Source organism: Uranotaenia lowii, chromosome 1 (assembly GCF_029784155.1).
Source record: "Uranotaenia lowii strain MFRU-FL chromosome 1, ASM2978415v1, whole genome shotgun sequence".
NCBI classification, from domain to species: domain Eukaryota; kingdom Metazoa; phylum Arthropoda; class Insecta; order Diptera; family Culicidae; genus Uranotaenia; species Uranotaenia lowii.
The window spans coordinates 2,515,641-2,540,987 of NC_073691.1; the positions used below are offsets into that span (position 1 = coordinate 2,515,641).

Consider the following 25,347-nt stretch of genomic DNA (forward strand, 5'->3'; position numbering starts at 1 on the left):
ACTAGCTGAAATCGTAAAAATTAATTTTTGGATAGATGAAATTTGGAAATTAATAAAAGCGTGAGGCAAATCAATCATATTCTAGCATATTGAAACGAGATTTATAAGGTGAATCTTTGATTTGCATTTGGATGCATTTTTGCCCAGACTGGTAACTGAATTATAAAAATATCTATTAAAAAAAATTTGCGGTTGTCGGAAGAATATTTTTAAATACAGTGTTTATATAATGAAAGCAATATAAAATTTGTAAGTGATATAATTAAGCCAATCCGTCATACTGGGTAAAGTTTTTACGGAATCGAAAAATGTTAAAATGTGTATATCTATTGCTGATTTTTCTAAAATTTTCTATAGGTATCTAAAACTTTAAAAAACTATCTCACAATGTGAGAAAGTATGTCATCATCATTTTGTTATCATTAAATGATAACTTAATTACATTAGGGTAGAGGCCCCTAAGACAACGGCTTAAGGAAGCTGTTTTCATTATTTCAATAGAATTGCCTTCCATGTTGGTTTAAAACTGATGTTTAGTAATTGAACTATATTTCCAATTCTGTTTTGTGAAACTGTGTAGGAAATAGATCAATCCATTACGTACTTTTGAGTCAATTTATGATTTATTTTCCTCATTCAAGTTCCTTCATTGTCGTACCAGGTTCCTAATTCCGTCGTACAAGGAGACCGAAATTGTCTCAATTTATTCAACCCTCTTCAGAAACACATTTAAAATTTTGCGGTTGCGGTTCATGCAATTTGCATTAGCTTACATCGAACGGATCAACCGCGCAGGATAACAGCAGAAGTTCTTTCAAGTAACCAGTCGCAATAAGCCATGAAACTAGGATAGCTTTATTGTAAACAGGTCTACCATTGCTTGGGTAATGCATCTGCAGGCAGCAAAATATTATACCTTTTATTCAATTCTACCGAAATTGTCTCAAACTATTCCTCCCTCATGAGAGATAGATTTGAAATTTTGCGGTTGCGGTTCATGCAAATGCTATTATTTACTTCCCTCGGATCAACCGCGCAGGATAACTGCAAAGTTCGAATGAGATCTAAGTCGCAATAAAATGGTCTTGCCAAGAAATCTCAAGGTAGCGTTATTGTAGCTAGGTACCATTGCTTGGCTAAGGCAATTGCAGGCAGCACAATATTAGACCTTACAAATTGAATCCACCCTGCAAATGTATTTTCTACCAACACACTCTCCAATGGACAGGGCTGCCATGATCCAGGATTTGTCTGCAAAATAAGATTTCATATCATTCATACGGACACTTAACACAAATTACAATGTACAAATTTACATAGAAACTATCCATATTTAAAGAACATCAACATTTTTAACAGAACTATATGTTTTTCTACGTAATGAGACTGAATAGTAAGACATTTGAGGAGAGGCAGAATCACATTTGCGTTTTGTCAACATTTGTATTCTTATCCATGTGGGAACCCTGGCGAAGGATATCGAAACAAAGCAACACCACGTTGATGCGTGTAATGAGCATTAGACTGGTTCAGCTCATCTATTCGAGTTTTTTTTAAGAGCGATAAAAGTTTTTGCAAAAATGTTTGTGATTCAACTAAAGTTAAACTTTTCGACTTTTTCATTCAAACTGTAATATGTCAAAAATTACAAAACATCTTTTGATGAAAATCCACTGAGAATTTATAAAAATCGAAGCAAACATGAGTCAAGTTTTAAAACTTATGTGGTAGGAATCAGCATATAAAAGGGGTTCAATTTTGTTGAATTTTGACGACTTTATGTACAAAAAATCATATCTACCAATTTTTTTTTATCCAAACTTGTATTGAGACCCAAACCAGAGACTCGTGAACTTTTATTTCAAAGTTTAAATTATTCATTCATCTAAATTCTCTTGTCTTTTTGACCTTCAACAGTAGTTTTTTGCATCGTTTTTCCCATGCATCGTAAAGAAATCGAGGTTCTCGGTTCAGGAATTGATTTTTTTCCTCGAGTAGTTATTGATTCCCATTTAGAGAATTTCTGAAAACTGGAGAAGTTTTAGTTTTAGTTATCAAGGATCTCTCAGTGACCATTCTGTAGAGCAAAGCGTTTGGTCGTATGTGAGATATTGCAATTTGAATGAAAGAAGTTCAAAAAGTCTAATTTTCATATAGTTGATATATCTCATGTTTCAAATACTTGAGAAAGGTTTAGTGTCATCAGATAATAAAACCAAAAATATACAAATCTTAAAATCTCGCGTGAGCTTCCATTACATCGTCGAAACAAAATGTAGACAAAGAGTTTTATTACGAAAAAATACAAAAAACTAACATAAACTAGTCGCAACTTCTTTCCATTTAGAATATTTGTAGCCTGGACAACATATTCTACATGTCAGACACAAATTTTTAAGTTGTTTTGATAACGTTTGCAGCAGTTTTCTGGGAATTCTTGAGATTTTTCATACGACGTAATGAAAGCTCACGCGAGAAATATAAAATTTTGAAGAAACAATGTCATTGGAGTTGAACGTTAGAAATGTGTAAAGTTGGAGATATTCTTGCGTGCACTCAAACGTCTATTAAATAATGCACGGAACTGTTAGTAAATAATTTGTAAAACACCAACCACTTAGCTAAAAAGCCATAAATTCTTTGTCCATTCAAAAACATGCATTATAAGCAATGCTGAATACATTTAAGTAATTTATTAACATAGACTTTTTGCACTTATCTCCCAGCGCATCAAGTTTCTAGCTTCCAGATATACAAAATTACTTTATTGTGTTGTAATTACTTAGAAATCAATTTTGTTCATTCTCTATGAGTCCGACTGTGGTCAGCTGAAAATAGTAAAAATGAACCGGTCTAATTCCAATTCTTGCAAAACAGTTTCCTATTCCTGTCGCAAAATTACGACGAATTATGGGGGCCGAGCGATTCGATTTCAATCGAATATTGACAAATTTATATAGTTGAGATTAGTTTGAAATCATTTTTCTAATTTTATTTCAACACTTTTCTGTTGAATTTCATGGTTTTGATTGTTATATGCATTGACATTAGGCGTTAAAACAAAGAAACATGATGGGGGGATCACTAAGTTCGTCTTTCAATATGGCGGAGTGCGCTAATAATTAATATCACTTCGCGATTTCAAAATCAAATATCTCAAAAAATAGTTTCAAAAGTGACAAATTTGTGATAGAAAATAAATTCACATGCGTAAGTTTATCATGTGAAGTAGCCAATTAAAGTGGAAAGTGATTTTTCGGCTCTAAAACATGCATTTATGAATTAAGAATTGGCTGATTTGCTTACATCCAGAACTGATTGTCCCGCACTGTTGGAAGGTCTTCAACTCAACATACGACCACGTGGTTTGAGAAATCGTGATTTCCAGCTCTACGTCCCTCTTCGTTTGAATAACTATGGGGCTAACACAGCACTTATAGGTGTAATCAAGACATTCAACCGCTACTCCGAACATTTTGATTTTGACGTTTCGAGGGATGCATTCCGAAGAAAAATCCTTAAAGCTTTAAGTTTTGTGTAGACCATTGTATTTGTAGTGTCTTTAATTTTAATTTTTAATTTTATCATTAGGATCAATATGTGATCTGTTGGTGTACAATAAATAAATAAAAGACGAATCAGAGGGATACGACGGAGGTGGGTACACCTACCCTATAATAAAATAAAAATTTAATAAGTGTTGTGATATACAATTGTTGCATATCACCCTGCTGTTGCATGATGCCTGTTTGACGATATTAATCTCTGTTTTTACGCTGAAGAAAAGAAAACAGAATAAAAAATGAATGAGTAAAGATCCAAATCTCGTCCTTTTCTATGTATTACACCTTAATCAAATTAACTGGCAATGATTAGTTACTTTGTTGCTGGGGAGTAGCTTTAAAAATGATAAGATCACCAACGGTGAGTAATTCGAGAAATTAAATTTGCCTTTTTTGAAATGTGAACAGTTGGGAAACCCTAATTTAATTCTTTTATAAAACGCTCAAAATGCTCGGTATCTTATAGGAGAAAAATTGTTACAACCCTGTTAATGACATTCTTGAATCTGGGAGGAAATGACGATGGCGATAATCTCCAGCAACCAACCAGGATGATGACGATGCTGATGATGATGAAGAAGATGACGATGACGATGATGACGATAGTGTCATATCGATGATAGTTGAACGTCATACTACCCGTACGTACACAGCACGACTTATAGAACAAATACCTCGAAAAAAGCGATCTGTTGCATTTTGCTGACTGACTCTCATTGAGCTTGGGGCGCTGCTCTATTCTGCTGTGTGTCATAGAATAGTACCGAGAACAGAACAGAACGTAAAAAATCTGTAGGACTCTGGTTGACTGGCTGGCGTTTCGTGTGTGTCGCGCCGCCTCAGGAATTCCGACATTTCTGTGCTATTGCGTGCAGGGTTGCCAACATTTATTATCAAAAATCAGGGAACTTGCGAAATAAAAATCAGGCAAAATCAGGCTACGTAAAAGTAACGGAAATTTCGCTCAAAGTGATGACCTTTTTTTTTTTTTTTTGGTCATCGCTCCACATTTTCACTCCAATATGTGTTGTGAGCCTACTTAGTTGAATAATTCTGGTGGATCAAAGCAATCCCTTCAATTCTCTTTTTCAATAACAATTAACGGGAATCTTTAGATCACGGTGTCTCTGATGGAACGATTTTATTTATCGAAAATTAGCATCGCTAATTTTTGCACCATTCGAAAGATGGAACTTCCCTCTTTCATTTGAGCCCAAATTTGAAATGATCCACCGGGGGGTCTGGAACATTTTATTTTTTTGAAGATTTTTTAACCTTTTTAACGGTTTTTCAAAGACAAAATCATACTAATCACTGTGAAAACGCTCGTCTAACCTTTAGCGTAAATCCAACTTCACATGTCAATAACATGATTTAATAGGAAATTTCCCTGGCTACAATTTTGTAGAAGATATCAAAGTGATATAAATTTATAGAAAAGAGTTAAAATGCCACGAACAGTGTGATTATTATTTCATTTGAAAAATGTAATAAAGCTTCTCACCACTGATTGAACTGAGACCAGAAAAAGTATCCAACGAGCTTAGTTATTGATTGTAGAGTGTATAAATGTTCAAAACGGTTTATTTGCATTACAAATTCAATCTTTTACATAAAATTTATCAGGATTAGCTGAAGTTATGAGCATTTTTGGGGTTTTATTATTGCGGAACAAATATCAAATCCTTTTTTTGTCACTCCGATTTTTCAAAAATCCCGAAGTCGGGAATAAACAAAGTTTAAGGTATTTTAATCACAAATTTTATACATTCTTCGAAAATTCAAGCTGTTGAATAAGCGAAAGCCAAACTGTAGAAGATTGGAGTAATATCACCTGTTGTTTAGGATTTTTTTTTTCAAATGTTCGATCTTAATTTTCTCGGTTGTTGGATTTTGTGCACATTGTATACAAGTTTGTTGCAAGCCAGCTTTGGTTCATTTTTTTTTTTCCAATGTATTGAAAATTTGAATTAATTTTTATTTTAAATCCCCTAACCACCCTCCCGGCTCCCCGCTGATGTTTCAACTCCAACTGACAAAAGATACCTTTAAAATTTGTTCCGGCCGTAAAAAAAGGATGGCACCTGCTTGAATTGAAAATTATGTTACTCATTTCATACATTGAGCAATGTTTCATTTTAAATATGTGCCTTATCTGAGAAAATAAATGTAGAAAAATTATTTTAAGCATTTCAAGCCACTGCTTTAAATACTGTTTATGACACGATGTTTGTAGGGTGATTAATCGGAATACTGCACGGCTCCCTTTCAAATAAACGAATTTCAAATTCAAATTCTATTTTTTTCCATAGAAGTAAGAAAATAACATTCAAGGGGGAAGCCAAAAATGCAGAAATCCACAAACGAAGATTTGCAGCGTTCCATACTATCAGAAAAAAAAACACATATTTTTTTATTTTATCTAAGAAGTAGAATCGAAGTAGAAAATTGGCAAAAAATCTGAGGACTTCAGATGTGAATTGAGAGAATATTTTCAGATAATAGTATTACATCAAATCAACCTCTTAAAATTGTTGAAAACAAAGTTAATGTTGAGTTCATTTTGTAATCTTCTTTTTCCTTTTTATCGAAAAAACATCAATAAAAGCCAGAAGGTTCTGTAGTGTACTGTTGACAAAAATGAACAAAAAGGAATTTTTGCTTGAAAACTTAAATTTGACCAAATTTTTACATACATGAGTGCCTCCAAAAACACTAATATATGCAATAAAACATAAGCAGTAGGTTGTAGTTTTTTATTTTATTTTATATATGACACTTTATCATGCTTAAGATATCCGTGTCTAAGGTTTTATAATCAATCAAAAGTGAAAAGTATGAATACCGTCAGAAATCATGAAAAAGGATGAAAGATTTTCTACAAAGATGTTTGATTTTGAAATCCAGATGCATCATTTAAAATTTGGGCTTGAATGTAAGAAGTAAGTCTGGTTTGTTTCCTAGTCCCAAATGTTTGTTCATAAAGTACTCACACAAACTTAGCTCAAAATATAAATGACTAAATTTTCAAGAAAGGCGGGAGACATTTTTTTCCAGAATAAAACCCTACAAATGCTCATAACTTCAGATAATCCTGATAAATTTTATGTAAAAGATTGATTTTTTCATGTAAATGAACCGTTTTGAACATTTATACACCCTACAATCAATAACTAAGCTCGTTGGATACTTTTTCTGGCCTCAGTTCAATCAGTGGTGAGAAGCTTTATTACATTTTTCTAATGAAATAATAATCACTCTGTTTGTGGCATTCCAACTCTTTTCTATAAATTTGTATCACTTTGATATCTTCTACAAAATTGTAGCCAGGAAAATTTCCTATTAAATCATGTTATCGACATGTTATGTTAGATTTACGCTAATGGTAAGACGAGCGTTTTCACAGTGATAAGTATGATTTTGTCTTTGAAAAAAACCGTTAAAAAGGTTAAAAAATCTTCAAAAAAATAAAATGTTCTAGACCCCCCGGTGGATCATTTCAAATTTGGGCTCAAATGAAAGGGGAAAGTCCCATCTTTTGAATGGTGCAAAAATTAGCGATGCTAATTTTCGAAAAATAAAGTTTTCTCTCAGAGACACCGTGTAGATTGCTTTGATTCAGCCACATTTTCATAATTTCACTTCAGCTATGGTACCAACTCCAGTTCCTTACTACCCATATTTCATGACATTCGCAAAAATCAGGCAAAATCAGGCATATTTTCAAAAATCAGGGAAAATCAATGGCTTATCAGGTTGTCAGGCAGAGCCTCGAAAAATCAGGCAACGCCTGAAAAATCAGGCACATTGGCATCTCTGATTGCGTGCCCTTTGCGCTGGTGCTTCTATATATTTTACAACCCAGCAGAGTGGAATTCCGATGTGTTTTTGTTTGCTGTTGATGTTATTTCGTTGTTGTTGTTGTGGTGGCAATTTTCGACTTCGCTCGCTGCTTTAGTGGAGAATCAGTTTGTGACCTCTCCTCTGAGATCGGTTAGTTTCATTTTTCTTTCTCGTCTCCTCCCATTCACTCTTCTCCGCTTAATTCGATTTTGGAAGATAGTTCAATCAATTAACACCCGAACCTTGACCCATTGACGGCGTGGTGTGTGACACTGTCAGCAATAATAGCAGTGTGCCTTCACCCAATTAGTGTACCGTACCGTCAGAAAATGGTATTGCACAAATATTGATACCTGGGTATGATTGGAAGTTTCATTCTCCTATCATGAAGTCGTTTTCATTTGATCATTTTAGTATGCACTCATCAAGTTGGGTTGGCATCTTTCTGTGTCAATTACTTTGTTATGAAATTGATGTTTGCAGTATAATAATGAGAATAAGTATGTAGTATGATAACTGATTGAAGGATTTCAATTATTTCGAGTAGTTCCTCCGGTCAATTTTCGTAATGTTGTATATTCTTCATATTTTACTCGCTTCAATTTAATTTTTAATTTTGACAAATATACAGAGCTATTGTTACACCCAAAAATCAGACTCTACTCCAATAATGACCTTCCTTGGAATTGGAATTATTGACATAAGATTCTATGCCGAACCACAAACTTTCTCATCGCTGACATTGTCCTCTTAGCGCAACCGTATTGTATATGTCTGAAAGAAACTAAACAAAACCAAAGCTCGCGTCTTCATGAGAACCTACTTGACCATTTTAATTTCGTTGTCTTAAGTCGTTTTATTCGGCTCGCCCTTACCAAGGAAGTGATTTTCTTACGATCGTCCACCTATTCGATAGACATTGCGATTCGCAGTAACGATGTTAACGACTTGAGCTATCATTTCTAATGCGATTTAATGTTTGCTGGGGGTGAGATATAATGCTCAAGATCTGGCGTTCCTTCTTTTGACAGTCCTTGGTGTAAATAATAAACCAATATTGACGTTGGTCCTTTAAAGGATTAAAAAAGAGATTGAAAAAATCAGCACATCACGCATGTGTGATCCAACCAATTTGTAGCGACTTAAGTTTGCGAAACTTATTGGAACATTCGTGTGAAATTCAACGCTTTTTCAGCAAAAGTCAGAAAAATCGTTCATTCTCTCGACGGTCTATCACAGCACAGTTGCTGTGTAGCGATGCGACTTCCGTTAATGAAAATAAAATAACACATAAGAAACAAAAAATCGGAACACCAAATCGCACTGACTTAAACCGGTCGTGATCGGAAATATATGGCAGTCAGGCGGGCAGAAGTTCAATAACACCTTTTTCCGGTTTCCCCCTTCCGATAATTTACTGTGGCAGGTATGATATGAAACATTCACCAGGGACCGGATAGGGGAGATCGATTGTGAATCGAATCGAATCGAGCTACAAACAAGTTGTTGCTACAAGTTGTTTAAACATGTGTCGAAGTGTTTTATCGGAAAAACTGCAAGATTTGTTGCTGTCAGTTGTACAGAACGAACCGGGAAAGGCGCGGTGTGGCGCCTATTCACGCAAAAATGTGGGTTAAAATTGCATCCCGTAGCGTTCCGAGATAATTATAGCCAGGGGCAGCAGCAATATGTATCGGCAGCTTCTCCTCATTCAGCAGCAGACTCGAGAGTCTAGCTAATGCGGCACACAATGTAAACAACGCGTGCGAGCACACTGATACCTTGCTCCTAAACGTGTATCTACCGATGTGTTTTCAGACCTCACACGTCAGATTACGAACGAAGTGATTGAGCTGTTTGCGGAGGCCAGCTTTGAAATGCTTGTATTGGCACTGGATGAATTTTCTCATTACAGTTTTTATCTCTTGTGAACGAGAATTGGTGCAATCAGAAGCCATAAAACTTCTGGAGATGTTTCGAGCTTACAAGTGACTAGTTTGGATACCTTAAAATAAAGATTAGGTGGCCTGATTTGCAAATGAAAAAGGTACTAGATGTCTAAGTCTGAAATAAGATTTTTTCTGTAATTATCGTTCATGTTCTACAATAATTTCTGCAACTCACGCGAATTGCGGTATAAGCCGATCTATTGCGGTCGGGGGTGAAACACAAACGCGAACTACTGGAATTTGTTTATACAAATTTGAAAAGGGGCCAACCCCTTGTCAGTGGAAACCGTTCAGCGCTTAAATGCCAGGTAGGAATTTCACCTTTGCCTTTGAGAGTTGAATACGACGATCAGGCGATAATTGGACAGAGCTGGTGCGAACAGCTCTCTGGCAGCTGATGATATCCAGACGTGTCTGAGAGATTAGAAGATGGACAGTAATTACCGCTGCACCGATTTGCAGTTGTTTGTTTAACCAATTGAAATGTACGATATCATTTCGGTCGTACATCAGCAGGAAAATTTGGCGCCCCCGCTCCTTTTTGAGTTTTGAGGTTGTTACAAAAATTGAAAAAAAAAATTGTTCTGCCTGAAGCCTTCAGGTTGAAGGTACCAATTTTCAGCTCATTTTATCGGCATTAGGAATTGACCCTTAAATTTGTAGCAGATTTAAGCAGTAATTATTCGGACCAAACTAAAAAAATATATTTTTTTTGACTCGAATTTTCTTTGTATGTGTTTTTGAAACATTTTGTAGCTTCAAATGAGTCTAAGGTTGATGTCATGCTGAGACGACAAGCAGCGCGTTGATTTGCGACACGTTCACACGACATACCAGCTCTCATTTGATCGCCATGGAAAAAGCGCAGACCGGTCATACTGAGCGCATTGGAAAGCGCGACAAAGCTGATGCCAGGGTGTTTTGAAGCGCGACAAGTAGGAAATCCAATGAGAATACTGTTTTTTTCTAGGTTTGAGGCAGTGATTTCGGGTTTTAAGCACAATAGTTCGAGATCCGTCCGAATTTGTGATAATAAACTAAATAATATCTTAACCGGCGAGAGAATTTTCATGAATTCCCGCAAAAACAACAAGGAATTTTGTCGGTTGAAATTTCAGCATTCTTGCAATCCGGATCATGATCTGATGAGTTTTTAATGGCTCCCGAAAGAAAGGAGACGATTCCAAGCATTATCAGATGTAGAGAAATGATTATTTGTTGTAAATTTCAAAGCGCCATGGCGCGTCAGTATGACATACCAATGCGTTGTATTGCTTTCTTATTGAAACGTAGAACGCAAAGCGAAGCAATGTCGACTCAGCATGCTGTTCGACCTTAGGGTGCTGTTATACTGAGGCGACAAGCAGCGCGTTGATTTACGTCCTGTTTACGCGACATAACAGCTTTCATTTATTCTCCATGGAAAAAGCGCAGACCTGACATACTGAGCGCTGTGGAAAGCGCGACAAAGCTGATGCCAAGGGTGATTTGTAGCGCGACTAGTAGGAAACTAATGTGAATATTTTTTTCTTGGTTTGAAACAATGATTTCGGGTTTAAAGCGCAATAGTTCGTAGATCCTTCTGAATTTGTGATAATAAACTAAATAATATCTTACTAGCGCTGATGTGGTCTAGTGGATAGGCTGGTGCGAGTCTGGTAACCCAGGCGTACTGGGTTCGATTCCCGGTATCGACAAGAAAAACTTTTGGGTTCGAATCCCATAAGCTGCCGACAGGTAAGATGTGTTTCATTGTATAAATAATTATATATATTTCAGAGGGAATGCATCTGGGGATAGTCTGAAGAGACTATTGTAAGCGGAGTGGATTGCCAATCATTGTAGGTCTCTGAAGGTTGGATGCCTGCTCTCGACGAACCATTGGCCGTGGAAGCCTGAGAAGCAATTCGAAGGCCAAGCCACACATACATAGGCTGGACCTTGCTACCGATGGGGGAACCATATATACATACATACATACATAAACTAAATAATATCTTATTTAGTTTATTATCACATTTCGCTGCGTTTGGCTCAGCTTTTCGATGTTACGAAAGTCTAAACTAAATTAAAAAAAAAAATTCTTATTTTTAACGACTGCAATCGATGAAGGTATGCCAGTGGTTATCGGAAATCTCTATTTATTTCCAAACAAAATCAACAAATATTGGCAGCCAGACTTGTCATCGCTATCAATAAATGAGATCGCGTTCCTCACGCGATTTCGATTTTTGTTATTCTAGAACGAAAGATTGTTGCTGTTTGGAACTACCGGCTGAGCACGTTTCTAATTAATGCAATCGTGGCCGATTTGTTGAATCATTATCATCAAATCCTTTTTTACCATTCAATCATTTTTAAAGGGATTTTATTTTTAAATGCCACATTTTAGTGGCAACCCTTTTGAAAGAAGAAACATATGACAAATTTTCTCGCTCCATGGTACATTAGCATCGCTAACGTATGTCGTCGTTCATGGTAAATGGAGCTAATCGTTCCGACCACGAAAGTAGGGCGCCTAGGGATCAATCAATTTTAAAACCCTTCGTCGAGCAAATGGTCCGCTTAGTTTATGTATCGATTACACGACTGACATCCTTAAGCAAACTGAACTAATAAACGGAGCGACTTACCACCAAAGGAAAGCGGAATGCCTCTACAACACAGATATATCTTTAGTCAATGGTGGTAGTACAAATGCATTGGTGCCACCAACAGGTGTTCAGATTCAATTGTTGCATTTCCCTGTTGCTGCTGTTAACAAACTCACTGTTCTTTCATTGTCGTTGGCGTCGATTGCAGCCCGAGGTTTGTTATTGATTGCTAATGTCATAAGGCAACAGGGGAAGAATGAAAAACGGAAGAGAAAGAAAGAGAAAAAATATCACTCGCTCGATAATAAATTCAATTCGATCAAATTGAAGAAGTTCGTCTTAGGCAACAAAAAAGGGGGATGTTAGGGTGGTTCAAAAATGAACCCAGGTTACGTGTTTTTGGTGCACGTGAACCAATGCAGTTGAACCGCTAAAGTTCATCGTGACAAACTAACCGTACGTAGACACATATCCATCCATGGGGTACCTATCATAGTCCCGGGGGTAAAATTTATACCACCATCCAGCTATCCAAACGAATGCACGAACGAACGTCGATTTGCACAGAAATGTGTTTCAATCAACCCCTCCAGGTTTCGATGCACAATTTTCGAATTGCAGTGGAAAGAGTGCAAATCCTAGGTTCTTTGGAGAAAGGCAGAAGTGGCTTGAGACGCAAGAACATACTATAGTGTAGTAGAACCCTTACATACTATGAACGAAAACGATTGATTCGGAAAAGTGGAGCAAGGTGGGAAAAAATGGAAATGTCAGCAAACATTTTCCTCCATCGTAGTTGTTGGCGTCTTTTCACAAAACCTGCAGCACCAAGCAAATGTGATGACTCTCTGGCTTTTGTTGGTAAACCTGCATGTTTCACGTGTGGAAAATGCAAATCGCATAAAGTGCACATCAGAGAGAGAAAGAACGAGAGACAAAAAAAAAGTAGTCACTGCTGCTACTGACTACACTGCCTTCAGCTATCTGAACTCTACCGAACTTGATGAGTGGGACACATTTCGGTTACAAGGTCACTAAATACGCTCATTTAGATGGAATGGCGCCGAACGATGGTAAATTGGAAACGAGCGCCTGGCTCCTGAACGTTTGGATGCGATATTTTCAATTAAAAATAAACACCGAGTAGCTCTACGTGGTAACTGTAGTAAGTAAACTGTAGGTGCTTGCTGTTTTCGCTTACAATTCGTATGGAATTTTTCTGTAATTCTTTGACAAATTAGATTGTTGCTATAACATAAAGTGATATGTCAACGATAACTGATAAATGAACAAACCTTTATCAAGTATAAAAGCTGACTTCAAATTATTTTCATTCAACTACATTGTTGAAGACCGCAGAATGTTTACTATGGAAAATGAAAAAAAGATTGGTTGGAAATCCCTAAAAACTCTCTGAAAATCTAATATTTTACAGAATGAGAATGGAGTAGAAAGTAAATCATTGATATAAAACCTTTAATTTGAATATCTCATATATACTCTATTGTGTTGCCAGCAATATTCACAAATATTTTGAATAGATTTTTCCTATTTTTAAACATCATTCGACCTATCGTCCATTCTACAGAATGGCCCTCTATTGAATAACCTAACATCTATTGAATAACCTTCGAGAAAAAAGTTATACCCGCCCAGTTTAGTGTCTTTCTCAACATGGTTGAACGGCTCCTCCCAACTCCCAATCAACAAAGAGCAGAGAGAAAACAGCACTGTTTTCAGTTCGGCTTCTGAGTGCAATTCTCTTTTGCTGATCATGATCTAATCTCGTTATCCAAATTTACCCGAATTGTCTAGGACAGAAATTGTGAAAGCTCTCGCACCTCGGTGAGAGAAAGAAAATTCTAACCAAGAGCGTTCTTCTGTTTGAGTCATACACCTCAGTGTGAATGGATCGAAAGTTTTTTTGATTCCTCATCACACAACGTACAAAAAATAACAACAATTTCTTCCTCACTGACAGCGTTGCCAAATTAAAGTCAGTGTTTTCACTTGAAAAATCTCTTTTATCTGTATCAACATTAAAAAGATCATTAATAAGTGGAGAATCGTATATTATAGCTCCACATAAATCTTACTTCTGTCTTTTTCTTAATCAAATGTTCAATCGATTTGGTTTCTATTTACTATATCTAAACGTATTGTAGTATTTCGTAGTATTTTTTTTTTTTCAAACTATAAAAATCTGTAAATCATAAAATCTTCTATACGAACAAAATCTGTTTCAAAAAATAATCCAAAAAACTGTTTTCTAGATAAATGTGTATTTGTGGCATCCATAGCCACTTCTATTTTGTTTTTTTTTTTTTCAAAAAACAACGGTCAAAGTTTGCGTACGTAGAAGCGCGTCTTTCTCGTAAAAGTACAAAAACACTGTGATCGCCCTTTTGTTTCTCCTCTACACAATGCACAATACAACTATACAGAGAAGAGAATTCTCTTCATCAGCTGAGGTTAATGCTCTTGTTCACTCTTATAAGCAGTGCGTATTATCTCCCTCCGCATAGCTAGGGAGGAACATTAGAAAAAAATTGCACTCTTTTTCACTAGACAAGCAGAACTGAAGAGGAATTCCAAACATGCTTCTCAAAGTTCGGACCTTCGGCATATGTTTATCAGACTGTAGGTCGAATGGGTAGAATTCAGTTGAAAGTTGTCAGACCGGATAGATGTTATGCCAAATTGGCATATTCAACCTTACGGATGTGAAACTTCTAGGTCGAATTGACGAGCTACCGGAGAAAAGGAAAGAGGGGGTAATATTTATGCCCCATCTACAAGAAAAGCGACAAATTGAACTGTGAAATCCTACTCCGCCGCCTTATGCCACAAGTAAACAAGTAGATTCCTGGGAAGTCATCAGGCCGGCTTCATAGAGGAGCGACTACGACGGACCAGATCTTTACACAACGGCAAATCCTCCCAAAATGCCGTGAACATCAAGCCCCTACGCACCATCTATTCTTCGACTTCAAAGCTGCATACGATACGATCGATCGTGACGAGCTGTGGAAAATCACGGACGAGAACGGCTTCTTCGAGAAACTGACCACACTGATTTAGGCAACGATGGATGGAACGCAGTGTTGTGTGTGGATTTCGGGTAAATTGTCGAGTTCATTCGAATCGCACAGGGAGGCTTCGACAAAGCGATGATCTATTCTGCATGATGTTCAACGTGGCGTTAGAAGGTGTCATTCGACGAGCGGTGGGCGGAATGCGGGTCACGATTTTCAGCAGATCCAGTCAACTCTTCTGCTTTTGCGACGACATTGACATAATCGGCAGATCCTCTGCGGAGGTGAAGGAGATTTACCGTGAACTGAAACGCGAAGCAGAAAGTATTGGGTCAATGATTCATACGTTCATGACGAAGTATATTCTGGCCTGTACAGCTTGTCCATTAATGACAATGTCACGATCGACGGCAACGAGCTGGAGATAGTCGAAGACTTTATCTATCTCGGCTAACTGGTGACCGCAGACACTGACATTAGTCGTGAGATCTGGCGGCGAATGATCGGCGGAAGTCGTGTTCACTATGGACTCAACAACTGCGGTTGAGAAGACTTAGCCTTCGCACAAAGTGTAACCTGTACACGACGCTTATTAGACCGGTTGTTCTCTACGGGCTCGAAACATGGATATTGCTCGAGGTGGACCTGCGCACACTCGGAGTATTCGAGCGACGAGTGTTTAGAACCATCTTTTGCGAGAAATGGTTTTGAGTGATAACTTATTTTGAATTTTCAGCAGTTGATCATGTCTTTTTGCATTTTTTCAAAATTTTCAATTGTCTTACATCCCACTCTAGCCATCTATCAATTTAGTTTTAAAATTTTACTTAAATTCTTTTCTTAAACACGCATGAGCTTAAGGTGTTCGTTTTTCCCTTGTTCCTCCTATATTTTCATCAATGTTAAATTGGAAATATAGTTCGTACCATCGAATAAAGTTGTAGTACTGAAGTTTATGCAGGTGTGTCAATTGAGACATTTATGGCAATCAAATCGCCTGTACACTTGGGGAAGAAGATATGAAATGGTCCATAAATATTGATTTTCACCGTTCGTTCCCGGGTGCGGTTTTAATTCTCTTTATTACCGACATTCGTGGAACAAACCGAATGTTTTACCTCAGGAAAACCCCTGACCTACCCCCCAAGCTTCCCAAACTGAAACATAAATACTCTTCTCGGTAGTAGCAGTGGTCGCCGTCGTTGTTGCCATGTTCACTGGACCATTAATATTTCATCCATCCAAATTCATTGGAGCGAATGGACAAAACGACAAACGATGAACGAGGACGACATGGAAGACGGATGCACGAAGGTGGAAGCAGACAGATATGATGGTGGAAAGGCGAAAATGGTTTTATCAAACTGCTGCTGCTTGTATGGTCTCCTGCCTGATGATGACGACGGCGATGATGATGGGTGTATGGCCGGATCCGCAAACCGCCCGATTCCACCACAACGAGCGGTTCAACTTTCATCTGAACGAGCGCGCGCTCCCCATTCAACACGTGGGACAGTACTTGCCTCCAATACGTATGTGTAGGTATATCAGATGAAGGATCGGAGGAAATCCGGACGGCTGGAATCCGGGACACAATTCTATTGGGTACTGGCCTCATTTTCACGTACTGATTGTTCCCGAAGTGTCCACATTGTTGGGGCCCATTAATGACGGTGATGATGTTGGTGGGGGCGATGACGATAATGCTGATTGGAGAACCTGATGGCATTTTGTCAGCTATTTTGTTGGATTTAGCTGAGCTGACATTGTTGAACTCCGGGAGGAGTGTTTGTGTCTGCTATTGGCATTATTTTGTGTTCACCCATCAGCTAGTGAGCAAACGCTTCCCACCCTTTTTTTCTTTTTTGAACTAGTAAAGATAAGGATAAGAGTGATGTAAACAACTGGAAACGAGCATAGCGTTTATCAAACGCGAAGGTCATGAAGGCTATGTTTGACAGAGAAGAATTTGATAACACAGTAGTTAGTGAATTTCAGTTCAAAGTCAGTGCAACATTGTGTGTGTTTTACCTTGGGAACATGTCTTGTGAACCGATTGCCTTGAATGTATGTAGAATTTGTTTTCTCTTATCGGAAGTTAGGCTGTCTTAATTTTTAATTGACACGTTTCATAATCCTTTCGCAATGAACATTCTGAAAACATCGAACCTGGACACTCAGGCCAAAAAAAAATGTTTATATGGAAACCGAATTAACATAAGGTCGAATAACTTTAAGTTAAGGCTAGTTAACCAAATATTTAAGAAACATCTAAAGTAAATCTATTTTTAATCTGTTGTTTGGGCATGTTCAGCTTAACAACATTAACATGAGCGTTGTACAGCGCCACCATTGTAAAAATAGGTTCATTCCGTGGGTAATGCCTCATGCTTCGTAAACTGTTGCGTCGTTAGGTGAAATTTATGATGACAAAACGATAAAAAATATATTCTACTACTTATTTTTATTTAACAATAAAAAATATATTCTACTACAATGTTACAGCTGTTTTTGCATTATGTTGCTAATCCGAAACCGCTGCATAACTCACAAAACCTTCAAAGAGCGTTTTCCAGAGTACACACCGGGAAACTCGTTCATTCATAACAGTAATGAAAGGAAGGGGTCCCAAGTGACTCCCATGTGGTACGTCACTATTGACTGAGAATTCATCCATTCTAAAATTGGAGTAACAAACTCTGTTAAATTCATAACTGTTGATCGCCTTTTCAGAAGAAAAACAAGCTCAAATCTGTGATCTTTCTTTCTAACCACGCATGGGTTCATTTTATCGAAAATAATACTCTCGAAAAGCTTAGATATGACAGAGGAATTTGTTACCTCGCGAAAGGTTTCAGTAGACAGTTGATAGAATCATTCTGATGAATCGGCTAAATTTGTCAGATCTTTCATTATTTCGTAAAACATAACTTCGCGAATGGAAGCTGAGATTAGCATCTTTTCAATCCCGTTTATGTACGGACAGATTTCAGATTGAGTGGAATGAATTTGAAAGAAAGATTCTTTACCTTTCTTTACCGTTCAGTGGATATGAGTATTGAACACAAGCGGTCGGTCTATATACCGTGGTTCTGTTTTTGCTGTTCTCTGTTTTCAAATACTACCTACTATATAGTAAACCATCTTTGTTTATGGGGAACGAAAATCTATAAAAAGGCATGGAACTTTTCGAACAACTCTGTTCTGGAACGAACAAATCATCAAGGGCCGCACTGTGGAATGAAAAAGACCCACTAGTAACATGACGATGCTGCGCGCATGAACAGCAGAAAAAAAAGCCAGCGCCAAAACTTCCGAGTTTTACTCGGACAGCAAGAAGTTTTCCAAAGGGTCGAGCCAAGTCAGCCTAGGCTCGGCCTCTTTTCCAAGCGAACCACCATCAGAGACGGTAACATTGTCAGGAGCTTGATCCAAAGGCACCATTGGTCGGAAGTTCATATTTGTAATTAGAAATAAGCCGAAGTCAGTAATACAGTTCACTAAATAGCTTGTACTGTTTTGAAGAATGAGTGCGGTTGTTTTGTTATTCTATCAAAGAAAGATCTGGTGCTATCGATCATGCCATCAGGGGCGATCCTGACCAGACTCCTTCATAAAAGTGGTTGTAAAATATGTCTTAATAGAAAAGTATGAAAACTCTTCTCGTGAAAAAAGAGATCTCAAATGACTCGCGTAGGTGCATTTTAACTGTCGAAAATATAGGTACATCAGGGTGGCCACCCATTCGGGAAAAGCGGGAAAAGCGGGAAAAGCGGGAAAAAGACGGGAATTGAAATCCAACGGGAAAAAAGCGGGAAAAAGCCGGGAATTTTTTCGAGAAGTCGGGAATTTTTGGCTCAGTGAAAGTCTGTCCAATGAAGTTTAGTCGAAATAGGTCGAAACAAGTGGAAATGGATTGACAGTTGATCTCCAGTCTTTTTCCAATTGACTTCGGCGATTTCTACCAGGTCGAAACGAATCCTCTTGCCGAGCTGGATCGGTTTCGGTTAGTTTGAACTTGCTTCATTGAACAACAAAAGGATGTTCCCGGACAGCCAGATTGCTAGTCGAATAGAAATGGGAAGAGCAAAAATAAGCTATTTGATTTCACACGGTATTGCTCCCTATTTTTTGAATGAAGTTTTCAATTTACTACAGAATTGTAGCGAGTTCGTATTAGGATTTGACGAAACGTTAAATAAGATTGTGCAGAAGAAACAAATGGATATTGGTGTGCGCTTCTGGAATCAAAACACAAACCTAGTTGAAGCAAGGTATATTGGTTCTACAATCTACATTCTTATCGTCGACGCGCTCGAATGACCTTCTGAATGGCTTGAAAATATGTTTTTAGAAAAATCCTGATCTACTGAAATGAGTGATCCAGTGTTCCATGGATGGTCCAGCAGTAAATTGTAAAATGCTCAAAGAACTAACTAGCGAGGTTCAAGAACTTGTTTCGAATCCAGCGTACGAGATTCTCACCATTGGGAGCTATGGACCTCACAGTGTACATAACTCGTTCAAGGAGGGACTAAGGAAAATAGAATGAAATTTGGATGAATTTTTGAGGGCGTTGTATAGCCTGTTCAAAAACATTCCACTTAAAAGGGCAGATTATACTGCAGTAACGGGTTCAACTACATTTCCGTTAAAATTTTGTGACGTTCGCTGGGTGGAAAATGAACGCGTTGCAGAACGTGTTGCCAGAATGCTACCGTACCTCAAACGGTTTGTCGACGAGCTAAAAAAACAAGAGGAGAAAAAGATTAAGTAAAACCATTCAAATTTTAAGCGGAGTTTTCTATCGATTTCCCGGTCAAAGGTATTCGACATTGTAGCTAAAGCTGTAGATGATAAGTTGCAGGGACCAAAATTGAGTTTTTTTTTGTTATGGCCGCTTCGACTGCTGAGTCCTTTTTACGCGAGTATCAGACAGAAGCACCGATGGTTCCGTTTCTCTTAGATGATTTAACCGGGCTTGTAAGAGTATTGATAGAGGAAGTTGTAAAGCCTGAACGGCTAAACGTAAAATCAAAAACAATTATTTCAATTGAACTCATAGAAATAAATCTTCTACCTCCTGGAAGCGTAGAAATTGGATTCTCAACTAAATCGGCAATTAAGAAAGCAAAAGAGTCTGGTCATGTTTCCGAATAAGATATCCTTCCTTGTATTCGAAAAAATCTGTCGTTCGTTTTACTGTAGATTTTTGAATAAAATCACTATACGATCTCCATTGTCTAATCCCATCACTCGGTATCACTCGGTAAAAAAAAAGTACTTGTTGACAAGCAACACTTAAGTAGAGCTTGTGCCGATAAAATTAAGGACGAATTCGGACAATTATTTGTAATACCTTCAATAAAAACATCATTTCGGGATATCTAAGAAAAACACAACGATATTGAAGAAAATTCTAATTTTGTCTCATGGCAACGCGATGATGGACAGCGGCTTTTCCGTTAACGCGAAATGCCTAGTTGAAAACCAAACCGTGGAGAGTCTGATAACTCAACGTATCGTATACGACGGAATCAACATGTTAGGGGGAGTTACAGCTATAATGGTAACGAAATCGTTAATCCAGTATACCCGCAATTCTCACTCGGGATATGTCGAGTCCTTAAAAGCAAAAAATGGAGGAAAATCTGAAAAAAACAATAGCGAAACGGAAGCGAGAGGCAGAAAAGGAGGTTAAGGAACTGGAAGCGAAAAAATTTAAGGTGCTTTTCGACGCTCAGGGAGAGGCAAGCTTGATGGACGAAAAAATTGAAATACTTAAAAATATATGAGATACAAATAAAATTAAAAAATGATAATCAAACATATTTCAATTAATACCCTTTTACTTTTGTTTAAGATATTCGAATCGAGTGACATGATTTGTAGGTTAATTGGTAAACATAACTGAAAAAAGAACCATTCAAAGATCATTTACCACTAAAAGAAAGCTTAATCGATTTTCGTTTATATGGTTTCAAAAATGAATGTTCGGAATTTTGTTTGGTTTTCTGTTGTATGAAACCGGTAATTTCGTGAGACCATGCGGGAAAAAAACGGGAAAAATGCGGGAAATCAAAAATTGATTTTGAGTGGCCACCCTGACATACTCGATTTTTGCCAGGAATTGTCGAAGTTCTGTGAGTAATGAGACTAAAATTCGGTAGAATCAATTTAAATTCTTATAATTCTACTTTAATTTAACACATTTTTTTTAATTGTCTAAAATTACCGTGTACTCGAAGTACGATTCCCACGATTGTACCAATCAAAGCCGCACCCAAAGCTTTGACTTTGGAGTGGGTGGAACTGCACTTTGAGATCACACCAGGGAGGGCAGTCGATTTGCAGATGGACGGAAACAAATTACGGTCAATCAAAAGTAGAATGGTGGAAGCATCGCGAAAAAAGAGCATACATTGCGCTCACACACATCCGCCCGAGGTGTGTTTGTCCAATGTGTGCCCACACTCTGTGGGTCAGACAGTTCCGTTCCCATCCCTGAGGTACTGATTTTTTTAAATGATCGTTGTTTTTATTGTTTAACTACCCATAGTAATGATATAACTGTCTTATCTGAATTTATCGCGTTTTTATTAGATTTTGGAGAAAAATAACGCCATAAACACTCGTATCGGCGAGTTTAGTTACGCAATTTCTCACCGGAGGAAATACTTAAAAATCAGAGCGAAAAATATACGTTAATAATCTAAAAACAAAACAATAAGATTCCGATAGGATCCGATTCCCATGCATGCGATGCAACAGATTGCAACAAATCCGGTCGGATTTCATTGCAAGCTTTCTGCGTGTTTTTTTTTTTTTTTTCAATTTATCTCGCAGCCACTAATATGTGAAATACTTTGGGAAATGATATGCATTCCTGGCTTTGCCGTCGAGCGCGGTGCTACTGACGACCATTTGCGGTCGAGTTTATACGTTTTATTGCTGCAGTATCATCGTACGTTTGTTAATGGACACTGGACTGGACCGGCTTGATGGCTAACGGATGTTCCGGAGCTCGTCGTAATGGGATAAGGGTGTGACAATAATTACTGTCAAATGCGAAACCGTGCATAGATGATGAGTAGTTATAAAGTAGCACGATACACACTGCTGTAGGGACGTTTTTCAGATTGACCGTCAAGTATGTAAATACGATTCTTAAACCTGTGTGGATACATGGTTGAAATTTGTAGAACATTCGCTCAATTAGCCACTGATTAAGGCGAGATAAAGGTATGCATTAAGTAAATTAGAGCAGAGGATCGATCAATTGATTTCTATCTGAAAGTTACAGAATATCCTACCATATTTGAAAGGTAAACGTTTTACAAAATCATTTAAAACTTTTGTGTCACTTAAATAAAAACAAAATATAAAAATTTTGGAAATAAGCATACAAGCACGCAATTAAATTTTTCCCAAATCTAGCAAAACTATATACATAGTTCAAAATTAGAAACTTCAATAGAGTAAATTTGATGTACAGTTGAATTTCCACATTTCGAATACCTCTGCAATTAATTAATCTAATGATCGAATAGAATAATACAAACAACTAATTCACACTAATCAATATAAAGTTAATACGCGAAGATCAAAAGCTGGGGCAGCAACCACGTATGAATGTGCAGGTATCCCAATGAGCACCTTTTAGGCACTCCGGCTTAATATTGATTCGATTTACAAATTGAATAAACGTGACATGTGCTGGGACAAATTCATTCATTTTAAATTGGAGCATCCAGCAGTCCCAGTGCTCGTGTGGGAACAAGAAAAGGAAGAGTGCGGAAAAAATCTGTGTCTCGTTAATCTGTGATTCCAGTAGCAATTTTTTACCGCTTTGTGTATGGCAATGTCAAGAGCTGCGATTTTTTCCCGTTTGTATGTATTGCGCGCAGAATCATATGCGGGAAGATGTTAGTGTGTGTATGTGCGGTGGTAAGTGGGAGTAAATGTTGCATCGATACGACTGCCACTGGGTGGTTGGATGACGACGATGCATTCATGAATCGTCGTATGCATTGTTGATGTTCTCGAATCCGAATCACAAACAGCTACTTACTACCGGAAATAGCAGGAAATCAATAGGAATCTTGATTTGGTTTTCTGCGAATGCGATTACGCAGTGCTACGCCCGGAGAAGTTGCAGCTTTACGAAGCAAACAGTTCGGCATCATTATCCATCGGAAAATATCAAACACATCGCACATTATGGTGTGGCGTACATGAGGTCGAGTCGAAATTGCCACTTGACATGCAAAGTCGGTTATGATTCCATAACGCAATCATCGCCCGCTGCCATCGCCTCAATTAGAACCACCATTCGGTCATGAGAAGTTTTGCAAACCGAATTGAAATGGTGCCGATGCCGATTATTGACGGAATGATAAGTTCCATACCATCGGTCGAGTCTATCCGCAACATTTGTTACATTTGTTCGTATGGGTGGAAGTAATTTAATTACCATGAGATTCCCCGAGATATTTAGTATCCAATTTCTTCGACCTGTTTCAAATGTTAAGCAATGTTTTTTTCTTAGAATGCAAATAACAGATCGAGAACCAACAGAGAACATTTGATAGCACATGTAACAACCTTTGTAAGACGTCAGACGTAATTTTTGCTTCTAAACGCACTAGCAATCAAATCCAATAGCAACAAATAAACTTTTGCAAAAGATTTCCATGTTTTAGAAGCAGCAATAATCAACGATAATCAACTATTAGCAAGCTTGGTGATACCCTGGAAAAGATTTCTTTCAAAGTTTAGCAGTTTCATGTTGGGTCGTGTTGAATGAGGTCTCAGGTCTAATGTGCAATGTCTAATATCTCGAGTCTCAGGTCTTATGTCTTTAAAATTTCATGAGTCAGATTAAAGGTCTCTGGTCTAAGTTCACAGATTTTAGATTTCATGTTTTCTGTCTCAATTTTTATCCAACTTCTGACTTCAAAAACTTCAATTCAAAGGGCTTATATTAGCCCTTTATATTTTTCTTAAATATCTGTTTAACCGTTAAAATCATGGTAAAAAGACCTAAGTGTATAGTAAACGTAAACCATTCAAGAAGCTCCATGGGCTTGTGATATAGTTAGTTGGCAAGTCTGTTGTCTCCTGAGCAGATGTCCGCGAGTTCGAGCCCAAGAGTAAACATCGAACGTACCGGATAAGTTTTTCAATAACGATCCGCCAACTGCAACGTTGATAAAGTCGCGAATGCCATAATGATGGTAAAACGACTATAATCGAAACAAAAAAAAATTAAGAAGCATTCAGAAGAATTTCGGAGAATTATGGTACCTGAAGTACAAAAATGAAAAGGACAGCATTTAATTCCAAAATTAACTTACAAATTCAAATCGATCAGTAAACCAGTAAACGATGGTTCCAGATGGTTGCAGTTTATTTTAAACGACCACACCTCCTCCCACAACATGATGATGATGCTACTAGGCCTGAGTCGAACTTACTACATTTGGGCAATATTCAGTGACCTTTCACGGTGAAATAGTTTCGAGGAGCAAAAAAAGCGAAATAAACCCAACATCCCATAACAATACACCCATTCTTCATCGAGATTGAAACATGACAGTAGGAGGAGACCGCATGTGCTGCTGTAAACACACCAAACCAACATTAATTTACCATCAATGGTGATTTACGTCCCCGATACTATCTGGCTGCTGTTGGTGCCCTGTTGTGTGTGCATATGATTGCCAATCATGAACTATGGGTACCTACACCTCTGCCGCCCTATTTTTTGCCTTTCCCTTCGGACGAAAAACACTGTTCCCTGTTCGACAAACATGCCTTCTGTAGCTAAAATAATATGGTTGATCACATCGTTTGTTTTCGACTGTTTACTAGAATAGAGGCGTTCATCATTGATGGATGAGTACGAGGAAGGCGGGCTTTCACTATTACATTCAGGCTACTGGAAGTTTAACCACCCCTTTCTACTCTCTAAAATTATGTCCGCCAATTTGTCAAAACAGATAAGCTACATTATTGTCACGTAGCACAATTGTTTGTAAAGCTTAGTTCTTTTAGAAATGGGACACTTTGTTTTGTTGATTGCAGCGCTCCTGGTGGTCAGATTTGCAAACTTTTGGCAGCGTTGTGTTGTTTGTAAACAGTACTATCTACTTGATTTTTTTGATTTTAAACTAACGCGTTTCCGAAAAATTAGCGATGCAAGAAGAAAACAGAAAAAAAATTTTGCACAGTTACTTGAAAACCCCGTTCTTATCGATTCGGCAGCTTTCAAAAATGTTGAAAATTCCCAAAAGCACCGTCGGGCGAGTGATAAAAAAATATCAGGAGACTCTCACGATTGTCCGGAAAGTTCAAATCAAGC

The 25,347-nt window shown here is 37.6% G+C and overlaps 1 protein-coding gene across 19 annotated transcripts in view; it reads left to right on the forward strand.

Annotated features, from left to right (window-relative positions):
* Positions 1-25,347, forward strand: part of LOC129750843 (protein lap4-like) — a 128,287-nt gene that overhangs the window by 15,385 nt on the left and 87,555 nt on the right. The window lies entirely within an intron of this gene.